Raw genomic sequence first — 26,336 nt, 5'->3', positions numbered from 1 at the left:
ATCAAAAATTGACTTCCTCATAAACTAAAAGAAAACGTATTTAAAATTTACTTTTTAAATATGAAATGAGTGCAATATAATATTATTAATACCAATAAGCTTATTCTTTCGATTCTGATGTTACAAATGTTAAGCGGAAAACACATCCGATGATGAAAATTCAAAACAAGGAAATCTTGACTCTGTTGAACAAAACCATCAGGTATTTTAGCAAAAGTGTAAATCATCAACACCAAGAAATGAAAAGCTTTTAAGCAAATAAAAAATTTGTATTGTTAACGCACAAAACTAACAAAAAGCTGCCGCCCGAGCAGGGACTTGAACCCTGGACCGTTGGATTAAAAGTCCAACGCTCTACCAACTGAGCTACCCGGGCACTTGTTTCACCAAGATTCAAATGAGAGTTTTCTCAGCATTAACGAATCTTATTTGAGTAAGGTAATAAAGCAAATTACAATAACAACAACATTTGTCTGATAAGAAATGTGTACATAAGTAGTACCTACATAAGATAACAGCCGAAACAAAAATAATCAATTTTTAGTCAAATTGGTAAAATCTGTTGATAGATGAAATTAAATTTGACTTTAAGTTTTCTATTACATTTTTAATCAATTACTCCTTTTACTTTTGCTACGATATGACTGTGCTTTTGTTTTAGCAGTTTTTTCCATAGGTATAAGACAATCAATCGTATTTTCTTCATTGTTACCCCAACATCGAGGTAAGCCATATGAAAAGTCACAGCTTGCAACACATTAATTCTATCTTTAAAAACGGTGAAATAATATTTTTTTTCTTAGCATCTAAACTTACCTTTACATTTTAATGTTTACATTAAGTATTTCTTCTTCTTTTATATTTACATTAAGTATTTCTTATGTTCACCCTTGTTTATATATGTTTATACGAGTATTGTGACTTAAACTCTAAAGAGTCCACTTCATTTAACGAAAAAAGAGAGTTTAAAGATATTTAAAAAAAGTAAGTATACGCCTCCTACATTTTCTAAAGTATATTTTTGTTTTACTTTTTGAAACCTAAATTTTATGTCCACCTCATCTTCAATTCGTTTTATATTCCTTCCGGTTATAGAATTACTAACACATAATTTTTGTACCCAGTAGCCGTGGCCAACATAGTAAACATTCTATACTAAACTATTCTTAAAATTGTAATACTAAAACTGTGCTACAAAAACATAAAATTAGAATCTGGTATTTTTATAAAATATAAATAAAAATATATAATTAATTCGTTCATACATAATCAAAATATGAAATCAATTAAAATGAAAATACAATATAGTTTACTTTTCAAAGAAGATCTACTTAATTGAAAACTAAAATCAATACAATTTAAAATTATATTTGTTTCTTTGACACATGTATGATGAAGTTTCAATGTCCAATCCAAATTTTTGAATAGTGAATCTTGTACATTTTTTTTGGACTATTTCAATTCTTTTAGATTGAATATTATAAAAAGGGTTCCAGATAACACAACAGTATTCCAAGATTGGTCTTACATATGAGGTAAAAAGCAATTTGAGAGTAAAAGGGTCTTTAAAGAATTTGATTTGGTTGCACTAAATTCATTGTGCTTAACAAAGTTAAGTTTAGGGTCAAAAACAACACCAAGGTCTTTCTTCTCCCCTACTTTTTCTAGAACTTGATTTTAATTATTATATTCAAAGATAATTTCAGAAAAGTTGCGGCAAAAAGAAAAACATTGACATTTAGCGACATTTAAATATAATTGGTTTTTCTTGTACCATTGGGATAATTTGGAAATATCGTCTTGTAAGAGATGACAGTCATTAATAGATTTTATGCAACGAAAAAACTTTAGGTCATCGACGAAAAGAAGTTGACTAGAAATAAGGAAAATACTAGGTAAGTCATTTATAAAAATTAGGAAAAGAAGTGGTCCAAGAGAAGAGAAGCAGCACATTTTTTAAGAACAATAGGTGGAATTTCGTCTGGACCTGGTTTATTGTCATCATTAAAACTCAAGAGACCATCTTCAATTTCGGAAATATTTAATTCTAAACAACCAATATCTTTCTTACATTCAAAAGACAAATATTCGGCTGTCCATGCTGAACTTGCATTCGAATTAGCGTAACTAGATTCAAAATAGTGTGCGAAGAAATCACAAATACTTGACAAATTTGAAAATGTTGACCCTAAATAATTCATACACCTGATGGGAATACCAACCGATTTTTTTTACTCTTGATGTAGGAATAGAATGACTTACTATTTTTTTTTTAGGTTAGATTCTAAGCTTTTTATTGAACCAAGGCGGCTTGGAATTTGTTTAAATTTCAACTTTAGGAACATACATATCAATTGCCAATTTCAGGTTATCAATAAAAAAGTCATAAAAATGTAATAAATCCAAAGAACAAAAATACTCACACCACGGAATATGCACCATGTAACTCGCTATGCCTTCGAAATTAGCTTTTTTGTAATTCAGTTTCAATTTCACACAAATGTTAGATTTGATAAATTCATAAAAAGAGAAACAAATATCTAAAGCATTGTGATGAACAGAGTTAGAAAACATAGGATATATTGATTTATTTACAGATATAGCTAGTTCTCTGTCAACAAAAACAAGGTCCAGAATACGTTTTAAATTATTCACACAACAGTTAATTTGGATTAAGTCATAACTTGAAAATGTATCAATTACTTCACATTCAATATCTGAATTTACATTAAATGACAAGAGATATAGTTCCTCGGGATCGAACACCCATTGAATGTTTGACAGATTAAAATCTCCAAGAATAATTACATGTTCCGATTTAAGCTTTGTTAGATAGAATTCACAATTTTTTACATATACTTTATAAAGATCTAGTGGGCTTTTAGACGGAATATAACATACAATAACAATCACATATCTATTTAAGTTTATTTTTACAATTATTTGGTCATTTATGTCATTTTTTTTAATGAGGGGGTGGGGTAAACGCTTAACATAAAGATGAGGTTTTGAGCACCACTTAAAAATGTTCATTATTGTTCTCTAAAAGAGGCTGACAAAATAACAATAATATAATTTTAATACATCTCAACTTTATATTTTCTATTTAAGGGCTAAAGTCAAAATTGTAACTATTAGATTTATTGACAACACCGTTGTTCATCAAAGCATGGTACTTACTTACATATGAATGAATTCTAAGAGTTCAACAGTTTTCTAATTAAGAGCCAAAATACAATAGTTTTTCTATATAGATGCAAAAACCCAGAAAATGAGAAAATTTGCAGAACAATTAGATTTTTTTTGTAGGAAAATAAAACAAAAATGTCACGTGCTTTTTTCGGACTCAATTTACGGAAGTCTATTATCCGTTTTGTCAAATTAAAAATTTTGAGATTTCTCGACGTTTCAAGGTCCCTAGAGTCGAAATAAAAGATTTTTAGAAAGATGTCTGTGTGTATTGTGGTTTCAAAGAAATATATTTTTGAAAAAAATCCATTTAAGGGTTTTATTTATAAATCAAAAAAACTGAAAAAAAAATTGTCACCTCCAAAATTTTACGACTTAAATATGATTTCATCTCCAAAACAATTTTGTGCAACGAAGAATAATGTTTTTCACATCTGATAAAATTTTGAGAAAAATCTAATTGACAGTTTTTTTATAAAAAATAAAAATCTAAAAAAAACATTATTCAAAGTTCGTAAAAATTGAATATCGATTCAAATATTTTTTCAAAAACTTGAAATTTAGGCTTCAAGCTTATTTTATCTTATAACGATTATTGTTTTCAACATTTTGAAAAATGTTGAGAAAAATCGGATTGAAAATTTTTTTTTAGTAAAAATAAAAAAAAAAAAAAAATTAATAAAAGTTCGTAAAAATTGATTTTCGACTCAAATATCTTTTTAAAACTTTGAGGCTATTGGCTTTAATTTACTTTTATCTTTCAAAAAAAAATCGAATAGACAGTTTTTTTTACAAAAAAAATTAAAAGCGAAAAAAAAATAATAAAAGTTGTTAGAAAATGATTTTAGACTCAAATATTTTTTCATTAATTTGAGATAATAACTTGTAACTTATTTTTACCTATAAGAAATGTTGTTTTTAACATTAGGACAAATTTTGAGAAAAATCGAATTGCCAGTTTTTTTGTATGTATGTATGTATAAAAGTTGGTAAAAATTGAATTTGGACTCAAATATCTTTTCAAGAATTGTAGATATTGGATTTAAACTACTTTTATCTTTTAAAAAATATTGTTGTTAACATTTAGTAAAATTTTGAAAAAAAAATCGAATTGACAGTTTTTGTACAACAAATTAAAAACCTAAACAAAATTCAAAAATTGATTTTCGACTAAAATATCTCTTCAAAAATTTGAAATATTGGCTTCAAACTTATTTTATTTCACAGAAAATATTGTTTTCGATATTCAGTATTTTTTATATAAAAATCCAACGCTCCGTTTTTTCATAAAAAATAAAATTTACAAAAAAAAAAAACCCAAATTTGGTAAAAATTGATACGAGTACCTACATATAGACAAACTTTTAAGCAAGACAAATCAACAGACGGAATAGGAAGTTATCAGTATGGGTCGCATACCAGCCTCTTTTTAATATCGTTATCAGTCTGTTTACTCGTGATTTGGAGCTAATTCTATAGAAGACACATTCTACATACAAACTGTTTTGATCTTAAAGGAGTTAACAAAACTTAAAAATTGTTGAGAGACAAATGTTTGATTCTTGAATTTAGGGAAATAAGGTAACCAAACAATGGCGAGGCGTGAATACTTTAAAATGGTAAGTCGAAAAAAAAATGTCACCAACAATTAAAATTTCAAAAGTTTAAAAGCCCAAAAGTCAAGTATTTGAAATCAAATTTGCTATATCTTAAGTCATTTAAAAGTATGACGATGAGCTTAACGCATAAAAAAAGTCGTTTCGAAAGAAACTTCTTCGGCAGATTTGATTATTTCAAATGAAAACAGGATCTAATTACGGAGCTTTCGTTCGGTATCGTTTATTTTCGTACCAATAAAAGCGAAAATTGGACAGTAAGTAAATAAGGTTTCTGACCGAGTGGACTGAACAATATTGTCTTACGCTGCCTGATAAGCCAGGAGTGGTTCTAGTATGTCCCATAAGCAATAAAACTGTTGCCATTGTTAAAAGTGTCAATTTAAAGCTGCATTACGAAATACTCGTAACTCATCAGCAGTTCCACAAAAAAAGAGTTTCTTTGTGAATGTGGAACTTCATATTCGGACTTACTGCAATACAACATTGAACGTTGCTGAATGTTTGTGGATGATTTAAGAGCAAGTTATCTCCTTCTTGCAAAATTTGAATGCGACAAAAGCAAGGAAGCACTTAAAGTTCATAACAAAAGAGCGCAATGTGCTAGCTTTGGGTTTTCTTAAAGATGTTTTGAAATATTTAAATGAGCTTAACATCCAGTTACAAGGAAATGTATAATTAATATGTATGTTTTCGAAATAAATAATGCCAACAAAGAATTTTTTCATTGCCTAACAATTCTTGAATATAAAAAAAGAACTCTGAAGAACATTGCAGTGTTTTCAAACTCTCTATCTGATGTTAAAAGCGAACTTGCTGTAAGATTCTAGGAGCTTGCAGAGATTAGGAAGCTATCTCGAGTCCTTAAATTATCTTATGAAGTCACGCAGTAGCAGAATGGACTGAAGTGGCTGCGAAGTTATTAGATCTTTCAAAAGCTTCATTACAATAGGAATTAATTGACCTTCAAGAAGATATTTCCCTGCAAATGTTAAAAACTGCATCCACTTAAGAATTTTGGGGTGAACATGTTCATAAAAATATTAAAATTGCAAAAAACTAGCTACCGACTGGGCTACTTTGTTTGGCTCGACATATATATATGTATATAGATGCTAATCGTATGTCTCAAAAATGTGTGTCAACCTTTGATACATGAGTCCAGTGCAATGATGCATAGGGTTTAGTTTTAAGTAGAATAGGCATGGTGGCACGAAAAAAAAAAAAATTAAAAAAAAAAAAAACAAAAAAACAAAAAATAAAAAAAAAAAAAAAACACAACGAAATATGAAAAACAAAAATGTTAGATAGTTAGATTTGCTGCTGTGGTTGTTCTAGTTTTAAGTAGTTTATAGGTAGAATAGGTAGTTTAAGTTAGTTTTTAAGTTTTATTTAAGGACCTTATTTTAAGTAGTTTGTAAGTAAAAATAAATAAAAAAGGTTATTGATATTAGTTTTTTCAAAATTTTCTAATAAAAACAAAACAAATAAAATTTAAATTGAAGTAAAATAGATCTTAAGGCCGAAAGGCATTAGTAATTAGTGTTATAGTTTAGCTTAGAGTGTCCGTATGGGACCATTAAGTTAGTTGTAAGTTATGGATAATTAGGCTAGTTTTATGAATTTTTGTCTAGCTTTAAGATAGGTTTAAGATTGAATAAATAAAAATGAATTTGGAAAAAAAAAAAAAAAAAATGATGCATACAAATTCATGAAATGAACCGGAGAGCAGCGTTCCATTTTTTTGTTGTAAATTGATTTTTTCAAGCCTACCTCAATCTGCAGTATACATTTTTATTCATAAGACGAAGGAGAGTTTTATCGTTCTATGAAACTTACCACAAGTAAACACCGAAGTTTGCAGTTTGTAGAAGCAAGTCTGCAGATGAGCACTGCGTTACTGCGCTAGTGCGCTGCGCAATACCTACGATTAATCCGCTCAGAGTAAAAAGAATAAGACATACACCAAAAAATAAAACGACAAAACATCCTCTTATTTTGTTCCATGAGAAAGCGTGTATTGAAAAGAAAAGTATGAACCGCTGTGAATAGTACAAGAAAAGAGAGAAAAGGAAACACATTTGTTTTATCCAGGGAGGAATTTTATAAAACGTTATAATTGGGGTTACCTTCTTGTTGCGTAAATCTTGTGTTTGTTTGAAGAGAAAATCTCAAAAGTTAAGACGGGAATAATCGACTTATACATAAGGACGCTTCGCCACTGCAACCAAATAAGTTGGGAAGAAACTTCTGTGTGGCACTCACAAATTACACGTTTCAGAATCTTCTTTCACTTCAGTTCTCAAGAGATTCACGGCTTTTATAATAAGTTATCAGATATGAAACGTTCATTTTGTTTTTAATTAGCCTTAATTTTTCAAAACTTGTTAAGTTAATTTTCTATCTATTTTTCAATACTAGTTTAAAAATATTTTGGTATATGCAGATGTTTAGAGCTTATTGATTCACGTTTTTCGTGTAAATTTTGTAAACAAATTATGACCCATTTTCAAGATATGGAGTATTGAAAACAAATTTAATATCTTTTTAAAAATTGAAATTAAAAACGATGACATTTTTGATCATAACATACTATTGAGCCAGTATAGAAGCTTTTACAGAAAAAAATATTGAAATCAGTTCAATATTTATTGAGATAACTTAAAAACAAGTTCTATAGGAATTTTTCTTGAGCAAAACACATTTTTTTTTTAATTAAAAGAAACCAAATTAAGACAAAAAAATTTAAGTGAAAATTAAAAAAAAAAATGTATCGGTTTGATTTTGATAAAATTTAAATTTTCAATTTTTGACCAAGATAGTTGTCTTGAATAAAAATATCTAACACGAATCGGCAAAAATGGTAGTTTTCAAATTTGAAGTCAATCAACGCACTCGACAATCTTCCAACTTCTCTAAAATCGTAATGTCGTGTTTGATTAAAATAGAAATGTGCACTTATTCAAAACTCACTATTTAGTTAATATATAGGTCAAAAGTAATAAGATGAATTTGAAGACGAGTTTCAGGAAATTAAAGGCAACTAAATTTAAAGTTGCCGATCTCTTATTCAAGGTTTCTTCTTAAGAACCTGAATATTTGAACATTTTCTCAGGAAAGATGTTATGAAAATAATTTCAACCATTATTAAATTTTTTCCAAATTAGAAAAAACTGCTTCTGGTGAATATCGTTAAACTACTAATAAATCTCTAGATTAAATCTTTACGTATACTTTTGAACTATATTAACTTAATGGCTCATATGACGAACAAAAAAAGCACTTCTTAAATTTAGTGATCTTAGCCGGAATTTTCGATTCTGGGCTCTACATTTTATTAAGATAGCATTACTTTAAAGGTGGTTTCCATCGTGTATTACCTGTTGTTGTAAATTTAGAGGATGGTTCAATTTCTTTGGTTTAAGTTTACCTTAAAAACTACCCAGAAATCATGTATCATTTGTTTTCTCCAATCAATCCTCTCTTAAAATGTTATTTTACACAAAGCCAATAGGGTGATTTTGGGGGACTTTTGACGTGTTGGTTGAGGTGACATCCTGCGTCGATTACAATCATACATTTTTATGAATTAATTATTAGGACATTTGACCATATCTCTCCAAGACTATAAGTTCATACATACATATTGTAATATTCGGCTTGGTCCGACAATTAAAACTTATTCAAACTTGCAAATAAAACACAATTTTTACTTTATTTAAATTGTTTAAATTGTTTAATTGACATCCGAATTTCATTTCGCTCGGCAGTCTGATGTTCCTTCTTATCAAAATCTCAGACGGTGTATGGCCAGTTGAGCTATGCCTTGCACTTCGAGACGCCATCAAAAACAGTGGAATGTGTCGATCCCAATCTCGCTGGTTGTCGTCCACAACTTTGCAAAGATGTTCCTTCAGGGTTCGGTTGAATCGTTCGATCATGCCATCAGATTGTGGGTGAAGTGGTGTTGTTCTTGTCTTCTTGATGTCAAGAAGCCCACAAACTTCCTGAAATATGTTTGATTCAAAATTCCTTCCCTGGTCAGAATGCAGTTCTAATGGAACGCCGAATCTGCTCACCCAGTTGAAGACAATTTGGTCTGCGACTGTTTTGGCTACTTGGTTTGGAATGGCGTATGCTTCAGGCCACTTGCTGAAGTAATCCATGACGACCAGAATATAACGATTTCCATTATTTGTTTCCGGAAATCGACCCACCACGTCTACTGCAATCCTTTCGAAGGGTGCTCCGACATTATACTGCTGCATTTGGTTGTGGTTCTTTTTGTTCGGGCCTTTGGTGGCAGCACAGCTATCGCATTTTCGGCACCACTTCTCGACATCTTCCCTTGCATGTAGCCAGTAAAATCGTTGTCGAACCTTTTCTAGCGTCTTGTTCACTCCTAGATGGCCTCCCGAAACTCCACCATGCATATCTCGCAGAACGTCAATAACCTTCGATCTCGGTAAGACTAGCTGCATTACATAAGACCTTCCATCTGCTGATTCCCGTTTACGTCGAAGGACACCCTCATGGACATGAAACGAGTCCCACTGTGCCCAATAGGCCTTCAGAGTCGGACTTCTATCGGAGATATCAGTCCATTCTGGTTTGTCCTGGTGTTCCTTCCATGCGAGGATGGGTTCGATATCTAAGTCTTCTTGTTGAGCCTTTCTCAACTCGTCGTTGCTCCAGCCATAAATGGGATCGACTCTGGTTCGTTGGACAGTTACCACTTCTTTTCCTTCTTGTCGTCTGCAATGGTTACACTCTTGCCTATACGGTCTGCTCTTGTTGTCACGTTTCGTGTGGTAAACCGCTGTTCGATTGCGTTCACAAAAACTGTGAAGTCACCACTCTTCTCTGCTGGGATGGTTTGTAGCAGTTCAGCAGCAGATACTCTTAAAGCAAGCGTAAGAGCAATTTATTTTTCGTGATCGTCCCAGCCGTTTGTTAACGCCGCTGCTTCAAACTGTTTCTTGTAGATTGACCACGGAATCTGCCCATCAAAGCTTGGAGGATTCACTTCTCTCTTCCTTGAGCACTCACCAAAAGGATTTCGAGCTTTCATCTTCCGTACTTTTTCTAATTCATTTGTGATGGTTTCAATTTGTTCTTCAATTTTCTCGAAACGTGCATTTTGTTTTTCGACGCGCTCGTCGACAGTTTTGATTCAACCATACCAATTAATAATAAAAAGGAATTTTAATAATTTTTTAAACAGATTGTGTTTTATTCAAAATCAACACCTGCTACCTGCTTTACTACCAATATCCCGAAATATATTATTCTTGGTAATTTGGTGCCTTCTTTTTAGGAAATTAAGCTTCCCATACAATTTCATTAAAACAAAATTTTATGAATAATTTAAGTTTTATGGACCGTGCTAACTAAAGGGTTTTTCAATTGGCGAGGAAAGATTTTGCGACCCGTGGCGGCCATTTTATTAATGTGACATCTGTCAAATCTTATGGTCATTATTGACTTGTTTATACCAAATCATCAAGGTAAGTTACACGATTGAACAGAACGTTCAAATGATAAAACTTTATTATTACAGTCGACTCTACAACGTGGTCCAACGACTCATTGCCATGGTCCATGAAAGTGTACAACACAAACTGATACAGTCTATTTCTCTCTGTGAGGAAGAGGAAGATGACCCAAATGTTGGCCGAAAAATCCGCTTGATTTTTTCCTTTGGCGTTTCTTAAAGTCGAAGGTCTTTGCAAATAAACGGCAATCGACCGATGCCCTAAAGGTGAACATTGCACTGGCCATCACTAAAATCCGGCGGATCTATATGGAAGAGTCATTAAAAATTCGACCAATCGAATACGTGAAACCGTAAGAAGCCGAGGCAAGCATTTGAATGATGTCATATTCCACACTTAGTGGCAACATGCATCTTTCAGATAAAAAATAATTTTGTTAATACCTTACACATAGCTTGTTTTATTCCATCTCAAAACTACACGCCCTTTAGTTGATGAGACTTAAGGATGAACTCCATGTTTTCGTAGAGTCAAAAATTGCAAGAATAAATGCACGATATTAAATTATAAAATACGATTGAACTATAGAAATTTCAAAAAAATTGATTCAATTTTAAGGAAATTAATTTTTTAACATTTGCAACAAAATTTTCAGGAACCAAAACAAAAACACTATTAAATAAATATATTGCACAAATCTATTGCTGAATTTTGTTCATGCACATTATGTATCTATATTAGATATATTTTTACCTGCGGCTTATGGGAACTGTATAAGAAATGTTTGCATTCGTACAAAATTTGGAATTCGAGATTTAAATGTAACATGACATTACGATGGTAGAGAAGTCGAGCCTTGCCTCTTCAGCCCAAACTATTGCGTATATTGAGGTCAAATTGGAAAACTAAGGTTATAAGCCGATGCGCGTTAAATGGTTTTATTTTTTTATATTTGTTTTCAGAGCTGCATTTTTCAATCTTATCTAGTTGTTCATTTTATCCAGATATATTATGTGAACGAATCAAAAATTATACAATGGCAACAACAATTTTGACAATTATAGCCGGAAATTGTCCCATCGCATTGAATTGAGTTGAATCATCTTATACAGACGCAAGGCTCAGTAATAGTAAATTTGTCTATCAGAAATATTACAATCAATTATCACCTCAGCCGATACTATCAGGTATTAAATAAGCTTTATGATAAATGCTTGTAAATAAGAACATATTAAAAAGCTGGAAAAAAAGGAGCCAAGAATTAAATAAAACTTGAGACACGGAAAATTCCAGTCGCCCGGGTAGCTCAGTTGGTAGAGCGTTGGACTTTTAATCCAACGGTCCAGGGTTCAAGTCCCTGCTCGGGCGTTTGTATTTTATGTAATTTACTCTGGGCGAAATTTAAGAATCTAAAAGAACAAAATTAACGGAGGGCATTTGATTAACAAAATATGTAAGAGGGTTTCATATATCTCTTCGACCATTATTGAAAATTTGTATTGTTATAATAAATTATTTCATGGGGCATTAGGGCGTATACGTATTTGTTTTGAGGTAAATACGTAATAAGTTTTAAGTTACGTTTCCGTTTGTTTCGTGTATTTTATACCAATGCACATGTACATGCTAAGACATCAACCTGTTTCTTTTGTATCCTGAGTTATTTTGACATTGACATCTATTTACTCTTGGCAAATATTAGCAAACAAAACGAGCACAAAAAACCCACTGGCCACGGCCCAACATAAAGTCTAAAAATTGTAAATGTATACCCCTTTTGTAATTCTTTTGGTTATATTGTTAATCTGTTTTGTTTAACGTTTATTGTATTAATTTTGAAAAGAGTGTAATACTGGAAACAAGTTTTATGGACTTATGGGCGTTAAGTTTCGGGCAACTTAACTCGGTGTTAAATTAACAGATCCTGAAGTGTAGCTATTTTTCCTTTCCTTTCGAGCGGTCATTAAGTCAAAAATAAAGTTTAGTTAAAGTAAAGTTAAAGGTTTTTCTCAATTTTAAATTTTTCGGCTTTGTTCGATATCGAAGTAGAAAGTGGGGTGGCTCAATGCAGCTCCTAGAATCGACGTAACCTGGGAGTTAATCCAGCGGGCGGCGAGTTCCAGGGTGACTTGCATTTAGCTGTGCGAGGAAAAGGCGAGTAAGCAGGACCGAGAGAATTTCATCACAAGTTGAGATCAACAAGCCGATCTCCGATTGGCTGGAGATGAAAAAGAAGAGATAGGACAGATCTTGGAATCTGGCCGTCAACTCTTTTCGAGCTATTTTGTTTGCGGGAATTTAGACTTTAACGGTCCGTGGTCCATGAAATCTTTTGCCTAATTGTAAAAAGATGCTGAGTTTTTATCCTGCTTTTGCAAGGTTTCTCAGGCATATTTAAATGAATCAATTTGTCCTAAAAAATTTCCATTTTGTTTTTTTTTTCTATCTAGTTTTATAGTGGTTGTCTTTTTTCGAATTTTTCTCTTCTTTGTTTCAGAAAAGGTTTGCAATTTCCTTTTTTTTTTATTTCAGGAACAAAAAAATTGCTGGTGCCCTTTTTCTTACGAAACGTAAGAACGCCCCTGTGGCAATTACTAGTTAAAGTAATAATTTTGATATCAGCGTGATATCACATCTTCACGCAACTTAATCAATCGATTAATCACTAATTACTAAACCCACCCCTCACTGAGCTCGTCGTGGTGGTAGCACTTAATTTGCTGTTTGTTGCAATTTTTGCCTCGCCCGCCAATTCGCCGCTGTTGTTTGACACTTGGGCATAATTTGCACATTTAATTTTTCGCGCGGTTGAATTGGTTAAGTGTTTTCTTTTTGTTTGTTTTAATTTAATTTTAGTTTCGTTTTAATTTTGTTTAAATACAAAATAAATCGGCAAAAATAATTGCAACAATCGCTTGCAAATTATTGAATTTTAGTATCAAAATGCGTGCTCTGTTAAGCAAGTTTAACGCGCGCTCCTTTCATTGTATGATCAGTTTAATAGACCCGCACTGAAGCGGATATAAACCGGTACGTAAATAAGTAGAATTGTCGGTTTTATAGTAAATATCAGCCAGAAACATTGCGTTGCATTTGGGGCTTTCGTAGCCTTACAGATGTCGCACATTCCGATAAACGCCTTTACCAGTGCTGCCATGTTAGGCCAGAAGAATTGTTGCTGTAATCAATATAAGGTTTTAGCAATTCCTCCATGCGAACCCCGTGGTGGTTGATGGGCCAGAGCGATCAAGCGTTCCGTCAGGGGTTCCGGAACCCAAAGCTTCCATACTTGGTCATCCTCTACGGGATTCCCTGTGCAATGTTTGACCTTCTTGCAGACGAAATTTTTCGACTCTTGAAGGTCAGGTAGCCTTAACTTTTTTTCTTTGATGCTGTCTATGAGCTTGAGGTATTCCGTGGATTTAAAACTAGGATCCTCAAGATAGCAATCCTTCTATATGAGAAAGCGGATACGCATCTTTCTTTGTCTTGGCGTTTACTTTCCTGTAGTCTAGGCATAATCGATTTTTGCCGGGTTTACGCACTAGAACTACAGGAGAGCTCCACGCGCTGGTACTTTCCTCGATGACTCCGAGTTTAAGCATACGTTCCAATTCCTCATATAGCAGTTTCTGTACCGCTGGAGAAATCGAGTAATGGCACTGTTTAATGGGCTCGGCATCACCTGTATGAATCGTATGTACCTCTGTCGTGGTTTTTCCTAAGCCTTCAACAGCAGGGGATGGGAACAAGCTAATGGCATCTTTTAACCGTTTGAACTGTTGTTCGGTTAATATATGGGCATTCGGATCTGTTATGTTCTGTATCGTTTCATTTGTGCAAGTGATTTCTGAGATCAACTGAAGAGCGATATCAAACTCCCTCCAGAAGTCGATTCCCAGGTATAGTTTCTGCTGCAAGGACGGAACCAAATAAAGAGGAATAGATTTAGGTAACCTCCGCACAGACTCTTCCCACAATGGCTTGGTTTTTTCCGTCCGTTGGTGCGCCTTCTTCTTCTCCCGAAACTTCTTCTTCAGCTTAGCCACTTTCTCGGAAACGATGGTATTCTGGTCGCCAAAAATCCTTTTACGCACGTCGAGGAAATTTTGGACCCTTTCATGTAGGGTTTTGATTGGCCTTCTGGGAGCAACGGGTGGTTGTTGATCTTCAATTTTAGACTGTTGACACGGACGTTGCAAATTCTGAGGGCTGGTACAGGTGATGGTGGTATAGCAGAGTTTGTGACTAGAAGGGACTCAGAATTTCTGGGGGCAGGAGGAGGAATAGCAGGCAATTTTACTGAGCATCCGGGTTCTTCTCCAGAGAGCAATTCCCCCGGGGCTTCAAACTGCTCTTCGGCTCGTTTCCCGAGCATCGAGGACATTGCGGAGTGGTGATATTGTCCCAACCACACTTAAAACAGAAGAGGGATCTCTGAGGGTCAGGACATTCGAAAAACCAATGTCCCTTACCTTTACAATTCCAACACGTGAAATTGCGAGTATCCCTTTCCTTCCTGGGGTGGAATTCGTCTATCTCGGGAACTAAATCCTGTTCCTCCCTTTCCTCAGCAACGAATTCGGAGACAGCGCTTCTACGTGGATGAGGTGTAGGTCCAATCCGTGGCTTTAGCACTCCGGCTTCACGGTCAAGAATGTATTTTTCCACTTTCCTACATACATGGGCCATTTGAGCTAAGGTACTAATGTTGAACGTAATCAGTAGCAATCCCATTTGTCGTCGAACGTTGTTTTTAAGAGTGTCAATAATTTCAGGAACTCTCAACCTACTGTTCAATCTTTGTATTTCAGAGTAGAAGTCGTCAAAAGTTTCATTCTGGCCCATATGTCTGTCGTATAGCTTTCTCAACAGCTCTGAATCCGTTTCCAGTCTCCTAAACTGCTCTACTAGTGCGTCTTTCAATGTTATCCAGGTCACATCCGGGTTCGTCTTCACGTATACCCAAAACCAAGTTTCAACTCCACCAGAGATGAAATGATGAAAATTGATGGCAATTTCCTCCCAGGTCGCGTCGTAACTTACTTTTAGCCTCTCTAGCCGGCGCTGGCCGAGTGGTGTTGACGGGGTCACTCAAGATCAGATTGTGTAATTGGCGCAGAAATTCATCCATGTTGGAATGATCAGCTGCTGCGTAGTGCGTTTCTATGTGGAGGTGATCGAGGAGGGCGAAATGGAGTTTCATTTCGCGTTGGCGAACGGTTGCCGTGCGAGAATCTTGGTGGAACATTAACGGCATTAGAAGAATGATGCGTTTCCACGCGTTGAGTTTTATTCCGTGGAGAAGGTCGAGGTATGACTTCAGGTGTTTGTTCCCTCAGCTTCTCACGCATTATCCCTGCCAGCTCGTCTCGCAACGCGTTGCAAGAGCTTGACTTTCATGACATGTAGTTTCAACAAGACGGTGCCACATGCCACACAGCACGCGCAACAATGGAATTATTAAGAGACGAGTTTGGTGAACATTTTATTTCACGTTCGGGACCGATAAATTGGCCGCCTAGATCGTGCGATTTAGCGCCTCTAGACTACTTTTTGGTGGGGCTATGTTATTGCTTATGTTTAAACAGACAAGTCCACTTCACTCATTGGAAGACAACATTTAAGCATTTATTGGTGAGATACCGCCCGAAATGTTGGAAAGAGTATGCCAAAATTAGACTAAGCGGATGGACCATTTGAGACGCATTCAAGGCCAACATTTGCATTAAATAATCTTTAAACATTAAATTATATGGACCGTACTATCGATTCAAATAAAGATTTCATGCATTTTTCTGAATTGTATGTTTTTTTTAAAACTTATAGATAGCTTTTAAAAAATCACATTTTATTTAAGTTTTGCCAAAATGTTAACTCATTTTTATGGTAAATAACCAACTACTCTATTTTTTGAGAGTACTTTCTGAATCTTTCTGCATTATTATCTGCGGCTCAGTTCTACACTCATTCAAAATACACATGCTTCTATCAAGAACTCTAATCGTACCAACCCTTATTTATAGTTGTGAAATATTTATGCACTGAGATTCTATGAGCAACAGAATACTATCGTATTCAATAATCTTGTCCGTTACATTCTTAGCTTACGCACATATGATAGAATCTCTTATTTCTCAAAGTGTGTTCTTAATATGAGCCTTGAAAATAGTTTTAAGTTTCGTGCCCTTTCTGTGTTCACAAACATTGACTTAGCCAAACTCCAATACCAATTAGAGATGTAATAAGTACGGCATCATCCCTTAGAACTGATAAAATCACGTTATGCATCTATTACATACGAGCGTTATTTATTCCTTGCTTTGAAAGTATCTTTCATTCAAATACTGTTGTACTTCCTAAGTTTAATTTATCTTTCTCCTTTCTTAATTTCTTAATCGTATTTTTTATTATATTCTTTTCTTCTTAAAAAGGTATTTTCTAAATTCTTTAATTAAATTATTTTTGTTAATTGCCACTACAAAACTTTTAAAATTTGTATACTTATTTAGCCTCGCGTCTCGTGGGACCAACAAATGAACAAAACAAACAACAAAAACAAAAATAAAAACATAAGTGAGACCGGTATCTCTTCAGGACCGGGCGGCAGCTTGGTGTCAAAGCCTGCTGTCGTATCTCTTGCAACCAACACAGAGAATGGACCCTCCTCTGCTGCTGGTAGCAACGAGAATAAAAAGGTAGCGATACCTAATTTCAGTAGTGGCAGGGTTGTGAAAAATGGCCCTACCACTACTACTGAGAATACTTCCAGAAATGTTAAAATCTCTAAAGGTCTTTATAGACAAAGGCGGCATGCGGCGAAAATCTTGAAGGCCTCTGGTGCATCATCGGGGGCTGAAAAGACACCGCAGCAAACCGCTAGCGTCGAATGGGCCAAAAGCATAATTGCTACAACTAGATCCAATAAGGACTCTACGTCCAAAAGAGAAAGATCTCTTGTGGGGGCCGCACCGACACCAAAACGGCCTCGGGTGCATAACACCAGCACCCCCCTCAATCCCATCAGGAAACAATCCAGTTTCAGTGACGTCACGAAGGGCAAAGTCGTGGTTTCGGTCATTGGAGCGATGATGATGGCACAATATCGGCTGATCGTTGGCAGTTGGTCAAGGTTAAGCTCTCGGGTGGCTTTTTGAGAATTTTGAGAGACCTTCCAGGACCACTTCCTTCCATAAGCGATGGGGGTTGGCATCAAGGCCATGTCAAACTCATGGTTTGTGGCGACCAGAGATCTTGTGACCTTTACAAGCTTGCTGTCAGCCGGTTAGGTGAAGTTTGGCCAGGTGCGAAGCTCGAGGTTGTCGCTGTGGAAGACATTCCTAGCAGACCTAGAGCCCGCATCTGGATACCGATCGAACCTGCTGGTATCGAGGACATTTTCGAGATGGTCAAAGTGTACAACCCGTCCCTTCCGACGCATAACTGGAAAATAGCCAAGCTAGAGGAAGTGAAGGGTCTTTATAGGAGCGCCATTGTGGTACTCAATAAAGAATCCTTGGCTCCTCTAGCCCTAAACGAGGGCTCCATAAACTATGGCTTCGAATCCATTAAAATTCGAATTTATAAAAAGATGAGGTTAACGCGGAAAGCGGGCCTCCAAAAACTACCGAAGGTGAACTAGCAGTTAGTGAACCTGGGACGTCGTCTTCTCTCCTAACAGAGGGTGACGATGTACCCTTGTCCTCTCCAATCGCGACTGCACTCTCTACAAAAGTCGTAGACAGAGACAGTCCATCCTTAATGGAGACTGAGGACGACCTTAACATGATCCTTCTGAGCGAGGACGAACTCTTGGGTCCATCCTCAGACTCAGAGGATCAGAACAAAACCGTGGTGGAGGTTGATCTGCCTAATTGTAACAAATTGCTGCAGTTAGTACAGATTAATCTCCAACACTCCATAAAGGCCTCGGCCTCACTTCTTCTTTGTCTGGCGAGTAACGGGGAAGACATTGTCCTGATCCAAGAGCCATGGATTGTAGGATCCGTTGTTCGAGGACTCAGGACTCCTGGATACTACACACTTTGTGTGACAGATAAAGGTGAACCTAGATCTTGCATACTAGTGAAACGTAGCATTACTGTATTTTTACTCCATCGTTTCAGTGACAGAGATACCACCGTAGCTAGGCTGGAAACAACCAAAGGAAGTTTCTGGCTGGTATCGGCGTATCTTGGGCATGACCACCTTGGCCCTCTCCCTGGAAAAACCCTGGAGAAAGTCGTCGCTGAAGCGAAAAGGCAAAGGATCCGCCTAATTATTGGGAGCGATGCTAACGCTCATCATACTGTATGGGGCAGTACGAATATCAACGACAGAGGTGAGTCTCTTTTTGATTATATTCTTGGTACTAACCTCTTAGTAAGTAATGTTGGTAATGAACCAAGCTTCATAACTAAAACTCGACAAGAAGTCTTAGACATAACTCTTGTCTCAGATAGTATACACCATATGATCTTGAACTGGAAAGTATCCAAAGAACACTCGTTCTCTGATCATAGATAAATCCAGTTCAATATAAATGTGGATGATAACTCGAGTCCATTGACTTTTCGAAACTATCGAAAAACTGACTGGGCTTCATACAGGAACTCATTACAGAGTTTACTAGAACCTGAACTATCTAGTCCTTCCTCTAACGCTAACGAACTTGACAACAAAGTCAATGACCTTACCTCAGCTATGAACAGATCGCTAGAAATTGCTTGTCCACTTATACATATAAGAGGAAAGAGGAAACCACAATGTTGGGCCTCAGAGCTTGACTCGCTCAGGAAGGAATGCAGGAAACTTTTCAACCGGGCCAAAGCTGCAAGACTAGCCTCTCATTGGGTCTCCTACAAAGAATCCCTAAGAATCTACAAGAAGGCACTAAGAAAATCCAAGCGATCTTATTGGCAATCCTTCTGTGGCATGATAGAAGAAACTTCTGAAGCCTCTAGGTTACGGAAAATTCTTTCAACTAATCCAGCTATGCCAAGCTGCTTGAAAAATGCAGACGGCTCCTGGACTAACTCAAGTAATGAATCGCTGAACCTACTATTGGACACTCACTTTCCTGGTAGTTCTCTTACCGAAACTTGCAACAGATTTACACGTTCAAGTTCAAATACAACATATCCACAAGGTCTGATCACAAAGGATAAGCTACAATGGGCTATCAACAGCTTCAAACCATTTAAAGCTGCAGGACCAGATGGAATAATACCAGCAGAATTACAAAAAGCTTCTGATATACCAGCTGTCTTTACCTGGTCCATGTTCCCTCGGCATGGAGAGAAGTTAAAGTTGTTTTTATACCTAAAGCAGGTAAATGCTCCCAAGTCAATCCTAAAGATTTACGACCTATAAGTCTATCATCATTCCTTCTTAAGACCCTGGAAAGATTGATTGATATCCATTTAAGGGCACGTATCGATACAAGACTTCTCTCTTCGTCTCAACATGCCTACTGTAAGGGTAAATCGGTGGAAACAGCGTTACACACTTTAGTACGCACCATCGAATATTCCCTCCATCATAAAGAGTTCACTATGGTTGCTTTCCTTGACATCGAAGGTGCCTTTAACAACGTGGACACATCTGCAATCACTTCTGCACTGACATCTCTAAATGTAGAGAGTTCGCTTCGGGAGTTAATTCATTTAATGCTTACTAGCAGAATAATTAATTCAAAACTGGGCAACTCTTCTAGCAGACGATTCATTAGTAGAGGGACACCGCAAGGTGGTGTTCTATCCCCTCTCCTCTGGAACCTAGTGGTGAATGAAATCCTAACTAGTCTGGATGCGGAGGGTTTCAGAGTGATAGCCTATGCGGACGACGTTGCTATAGCAGTTTCAGGAAAGCAACTTAATATCCTAAAAAAACTCTTACAAAATGCCTTGGACAGACTAATACTCTGGGCTGATCGGTGTGGACTGGGTGTTAACCCACACAAAACCGAGCTGGTCTTATTTTCGAGGAGATACAAAATTCCATTTGTCAACCCTCCTTACATTAAAGGAATCAAATTAAAATTCTCAGACGAGGCCAAATACCTAGGTCTTGTCTTAGACAAAAAACTAAATTGGAAACGCAACGTACAGGAAAGAGTCAAAAGCTACTGTAGCTCTTTTTTCTTGCAAAAAAGCTATTGGTTAATGGGGTTTACAACCCAGAATCACGCATTGGCTATGCACATCGGTAATCAGACCGATTTTAACGTACGGTGTAGCAGTATGGTGGACTGCTTTAGAGAAAGGTATAAACAGGGATAAGTTAAATAAAGTCCAACGTTCAGCCTGCCTATGCATAAGCGGATCGCTTCGCACGACCCCGTCTGCGGCACTGGACACCTTGCTCTACCTTACACCCTTTTGACATATTTAGTAAACAAATAGCTGCAAGCTCTGCTATTCGCCTCAATGCTTCGTCGCAGTGGACTAACAACAACATTGGCCACTCCGTAATTCTAAGGTACTTAGAATCAATTCCAAAGCACACAGACTACACCATCCCCCAACTACAATTGGACAGGAATTTCCAGATTTCTATACCTACCAGATCTTTTTGGGAGGATAGGACATTCTTAGAGGATGAGTCAATCCACTTTTACACAGATGGCTCAAAGACCAAAGAGGGGGTTGGTGGTTGTGTGTACTCTGTACGACTGAAATTAAGTCTCTCATTCCGCCTTCCCAATCATTGTAGCGTGTTCCAGGCGGAACTTTTGGCGATTAAGAAAGTCTTGTCTTGGCTCAAAGAAAACGTGATATCAACATCTGATATCCGTATTTTCTCCGACAGCCAGGCCGCTATCAAATCTCTGGACTCAGTCTCTACAAACTCTATAACAGTCCATAACTGTCGATCATCTCTAATGGAGATGGCGCAACAGTTTAATATTCACCTTTGCTGGGTGCCGGGCCATAGAGGCATTCCAGGTAACTGTAAGGCAGATGAACTCGCCAGGAACGGTACAGTACAGCCCATCCTACCACGTTTGGCAAGTACTGTCATACCAATCGCTACTTGTAAACTGCTACTAATGCAAGACGGTGTGAGGAGGGCAGGCACCAGGTGGACCAACATCACCACGTGTCAAGCCACAAAAAACATCTGGCCAACACTGGATTTTAAACGTTCAAGGTGCTTGCTCTCTCTAAGCAGATCGCATATAAGCTCGATAATAGGTGTCATAACCGGACACTGTCTAATAGGAAAGCACGCCACGAGACTAGGCGTATTCTCAAATGACTTTTGCAGAATCTGTATGGACGAGGAAGAGGAAGAAACGGTTCTTCATCTTCTCTGCACATGCCCTGCTCTAGCTCGAAAACGCAAGAATTACCTAGGAGAATTCTTCTTTAACGATCTAAACGATCTAAATCATATCGGTATAATCAGCCTCTCACGTTTCGTAAGGGACTCTAACTGGTTCCATTGAGCTTAGGAGGAAGCCTCAAGATTCATGTGGTATCACAATGGGCCATTAAACTGGCCTAAGTGTGTCCGTTCCATCTTGGACAGCCACTATAACCTAACCTAACCTAACCTAGCCTTTGAATATCATAATAATAATGTAAAAAATGTAAGCTTTCAAACCATGTTAATTTTAAAAACTCAAAGCTTTTATCAATTTTATAAACGATATGTCTTAATGTATACAAGCATTTCACGAATAAAATAAATTGAATTGACAAAATTAAAAAAATGGAATAAATGATATTTATTTTTTTACTCTACTGTAAAAAGTACAGTACGAAATTATATATGTACTAAAATAGCAAAGCCAGGAACCAATTCCATATAAACGGGTTCTTGTATGAAATAACTAAGCAAAATAGTAGTTGGTCAGCAGTACAGTTATGTATGAAAATTGTTCTTATAAGTTTTATGGTTACATAAACTTTTCTATATTCGTGATATATAAATGCGGTAGTTTTGAGTTTTTGGTTACTTGTTTATGATAAATATTAAATAATCCATATTTCAAACCTCAAATGCTTACGCAAGATGTCTAAAAATCAGAAAACACGTGGAATGTGTTTGGACAGTGTTGGGTACACATTGACGGGATTAGACTTTATTTTTAAAAAAATTCATTGACTTTGCTAACATAATAAATAACTAACCGAAAAATCAAAACTTGCGAATTTAACACAAGTTTTACTCTTATTGAAAAGACAAAGTTACTGGACTATATCTACTAAACATTCAAATTAAATAATATACAAATGTTTGTTTAAAAACAAAACACTTATTGTACCTAACAGTTTATTTACGTAAAATTAAAGTTGTTATAAACAAGAGAAAATATAATATAACGAATGCACACAACATTTTCGAGGAAAGCTGAAAAGTTTGTAACTGAAAATTGTATGTAAATGAGATTTTAAGCGTATTCCTACTTCCGTATTCCGCCTTAAATATTCCGTTTCTATTTTATAAAACAAAATCTAAAATATATAACTTAAAAGTAAGGCTTAAATCATTGGCAATTCTTAAAGGAAATTTAAGTCGTTTTTTAATTGTATATTCCCTGCAAAAAACAAAAACCAAAGAGTTTGTTCAAAGTGTACCAATGCTTCGCGTTCTTATCCATGTGAGTATTAAGGGCATGTCGCATGAAAAAAAATTGATTGGTGCTTTGCGCTTAGCTTTGTAGCGTTCACATTTTTTTAAATATTTAAACGAAATAAACGGGTTTTGATTGAAAATATATTGGGCTTAATATGTATAAAGGAATACAAAATTTAAAAAAATTGTTTGTTCCTTAATAGCACTAGAATCACTAAAAAATCATTAAATTCAGGTAGTTACTTGCGAAAATCAATGGGGCAGTGTGTAAAATATAATTTTTTATTTTTTTTATATTTTTTTCCAAAAAACAATAAATTTTTATAAATAGTATCGATTTTCTTTTTTTTTTAATTTATTTATTTATTCCAAGAAAAATTGTAGAAAACTATGAAAAATAGGGCAAATTTGCATTGTGGCATAGGTGCAATATTTGATAAAACTTCCAAAGTATAACAGCTAGCTAAGTCAATTTAACTTTTTTTCAAATTCTAAATATATGTTCAGATATTTGCTTTTAAATTTTTTTTTTAAAAAATAGTTTTAGTAACTTTTTTAGACAAAAAATCCAAAATGCATTCTTTTTTTTCCAATATTTTTTGCGAATTCATGGGGCGAGCTGATTTTTTTTTTTTTAGTTTTAATTTTTTTTTTTAAAAAAAGGTCCATATATATTACTCTTACTATCGATTTTGAAAAAAAAAAATATTTTTCGCAACATAATTAAAAATGCATTTCAATATAACAACATTTGTGGTGCAATTGTGAGGGATCGGGAGCTTATATAATTCCAAAATATTTTTTTTATTTTTTTTTGGCATTTTGTTTATTCTATTTAAAAAAGTAAAAAGTTCTTGCGTCTACTGTTTATTTAATTTAATTTTTATAAAAGAGGTCTATTTTGCATTTTTTAACAACAAATTTCTTTGTAAACGCACACAATGAAGTTTCCAGTTCCCAAGAATGCCACTGCATCTCAGCGCTCAGGAAGAGAATTCTTTGCAAAAGAATTTCGCCCGCCCATCCTCTCTCAGATTTTTTTTTTGTTGTTGGCCTCATGGCTCATTTAGTTTTTGTATTCTTTGTTTTGCTTGCGGTATACAATAACAGAAAATACAACAAAAAAAAGACTTTTCTTAGAAATATTTTTTTTTCTAGTATGTGGTATGATGTAAGGTCATGGACTCGTGATTTGGGTGTTACGTAGTCAATCGTATACGCATAATTTGATATTTGGTTCAACTTTCGGCAAGTTTTGTGGTTGCACATTGTAGTGTAGGTATAAAAAAGGGTAAAGAGGTATTGTAGGTATCGTGAATTCGCTGTCATATATTTTGTTTTCTTGATTTTTTTTGCGTACTATCACTCCCGGGTATTGCATTTTTTTAACTTCTAATAGGAAGTTAATATAATGGGTCCGAATTGTCAAATTGAAAATTTTGACATTTCTCGACGTTTCAAGGTGCCTTGAGTCGAAATAAAAGATTTTTAGAAAGTACGTCCGTACTTTCGCGACGTTTTTTTCGTCGTCCATAGCTCAAGAACCAGAAGAGATATCGACTTCAAATAAATTTTGTTATACAGATAATAAGACAGAAAGATGCAGAAAGGGCTCTCAAGAATATTGCGTAGGTGGTTTTTTTTACCATAGCAGTTTGAAAAAAGGTGAAATTGTTGGTTAACCCCAAATATCTTACGAACCAAAAACGCTATCAGACTGATTGAATATTGTGTACGTTTAAATAACCACTTGCCACGGAAAAAATTCTTAAAAACGAGGCTGGAATGCGACCCACACTGATAACGTCCCAACCCGTATGTCGATACATATATCTTGCTTAAAAGTTTGTCTATATGTACTCGTATCAATTTTTACCAAATTTGTGTACTATTTTTTGTAGATTTTATTTTTTATGAAAAAACGGACTGTTGGATTTTTATATAAAAATCACTTAATATCAAAAACAATATTTTCTGTGAAATAAAAAAAGGTTTGAAGCCAATATTTTTAATTTTTGAAAAGCTATTTGAGTCGAAAGTAAATGTTTACCAAGTTTTAGTATAGTTTTTTTTTAGAGTTTTATTTTTTGTAAAAAAACTGTCAATGAGATTTTCTTCAAATTTCTATAAAATTTTGAAAACAATATTTCATATAAGATAAAATTAGTTTAAAGCCAATAATTCAAATTTTTGAAAAGATATTTTAGGTGAAAATCAATTTTTACCAACTTTTATTCATTTTTTTAGGTTTTTATTTTTTATAAAAAAAACTGTCAATTCGATTTTTCTCAAAATTTTATCAGATGTCAAAAACATTATTCTTCATTGCACAAAATTGTTTTGGAGATGAAATCATATTTTAGTCGTAAAATTTGGTAGGTGACACATTTTTTTTCAGTTTTTTTGATTTATGAAAAAAACAGTTTAATGGATTTTTTTCAAAAAATATACTTGGTTGATATCACGTTACAATATATTATATAAAATTTAATTCAAGTCTCTAGCGTTTTTGGTTCGTAAGATATTTGGGGTTAACCAACAATTTCACCTTTTTTCAAACTGCTATGGTAAAAAAAACCACCTACGCAATATTCTTGAGAGCCCTTTCTGCATCTTTCTGTCTTATTATCTGTATAACAAAATTTATTTGAAGTCGATATCTCTTCTGGTTCTTGAGCTATGGACGACGAAAAAAACGTCGCGAAAGTACGGACGTACGAACGTACGTACCTCGAGAAATGTCAAAATTTTCAATTTGACAAATCGGACCCATTACAATAACTTCCAATGGGAAGTTAAAAAATATTAAAATAAAATAGGTATTTTCAATAATTAGAAAATGTCGACCAAAAAAAGAAATTCAAGAAAAAAACATCTCCTTCGATAGCAAAATACCCACTTGCTTTAAAAAATTCGAACCATATGCAAAAGACAACAACAAATCTACCTAACTAGCCATACAAAAAAAACCGGTTTATCATGCAACGTTGTTCTATTTCTTATTTCTTTGATTGGCTGCTTGTGCGGAAATATATCCCTCGCTCTGAGAGACAAAAAAGATCAAGAGGCAAATATAGAGTAATTGGAAATTCAAATTTTGAATTTGATAATGAAGAGAGTAACGATCTTTCACTAATACATACAAATTCATTTACATGAGTTCTGAGTTCGCTTCTGCGGGAGACATACCCTTAAGTTAAAATATTTACATCACTAAGAAGGCCTTGTTATATTCTTGACTCATTGGCAACGTATTTTTCTATTTCATATTTTTGTTATTTTGTATATTTATGCATATGCATGTGTATGATATACATATGTAGGCATTCATAAATACTTATAATATTGTTGATTGATTATCAACATTTAATTTACGAAAGGTGATGAAATAAAATTAATACACACATTTTTAAATTATTTTCAATTGAAACATTGGACAAACACCTGCCATCGG

The 26,336-nt window shown here is 34.8% G+C and overlaps 2 non-coding genes across 2 annotated transcripts; one reads left to right on the top strand and one right to left on the bottom strand.

Moving 5' to 3' along the window:
- Positions 1–303: 303 nt before the first annotated feature.
- On the bottom strand, positions 304–376 carry Trnak-uuu (transfer RNA lysine (anticodon UUU)). Its single transcript has one exon. It is a non-coding gene; the product is annotated as a tRNA-Lys (tRNA).
- Positions 377–11,595: 11,219 nt separating this feature from the next.
- Positions 11,596–11,668, top strand: Trnak-uuu (transfer RNA lysine (anticodon UUU)). The gene has a single exon. It is a non-coding gene; the product is annotated as a tRNA-Lys (tRNA).
- The last annotated feature ends 14,668 nt before the right edge of the window (positions 11,669–26,336 follow it).

The sequence above is a fragment of the Eupeodes corollae genome, chromosome 1 (assembly GCF_945859685.1).
Source record: "Eupeodes corollae chromosome 1, idEupCoro1.1, whole genome shotgun sequence".
Taxonomy (NCBI): Eukaryota; Metazoa; Arthropoda; class Insecta; order Diptera; family Syrphidae; genus Eupeodes; species Eupeodes corollae.
Note: the sequence above shows the minus strand (reverse complement) of the source record. Positions and strands in the feature narration are given on the sequence as shown.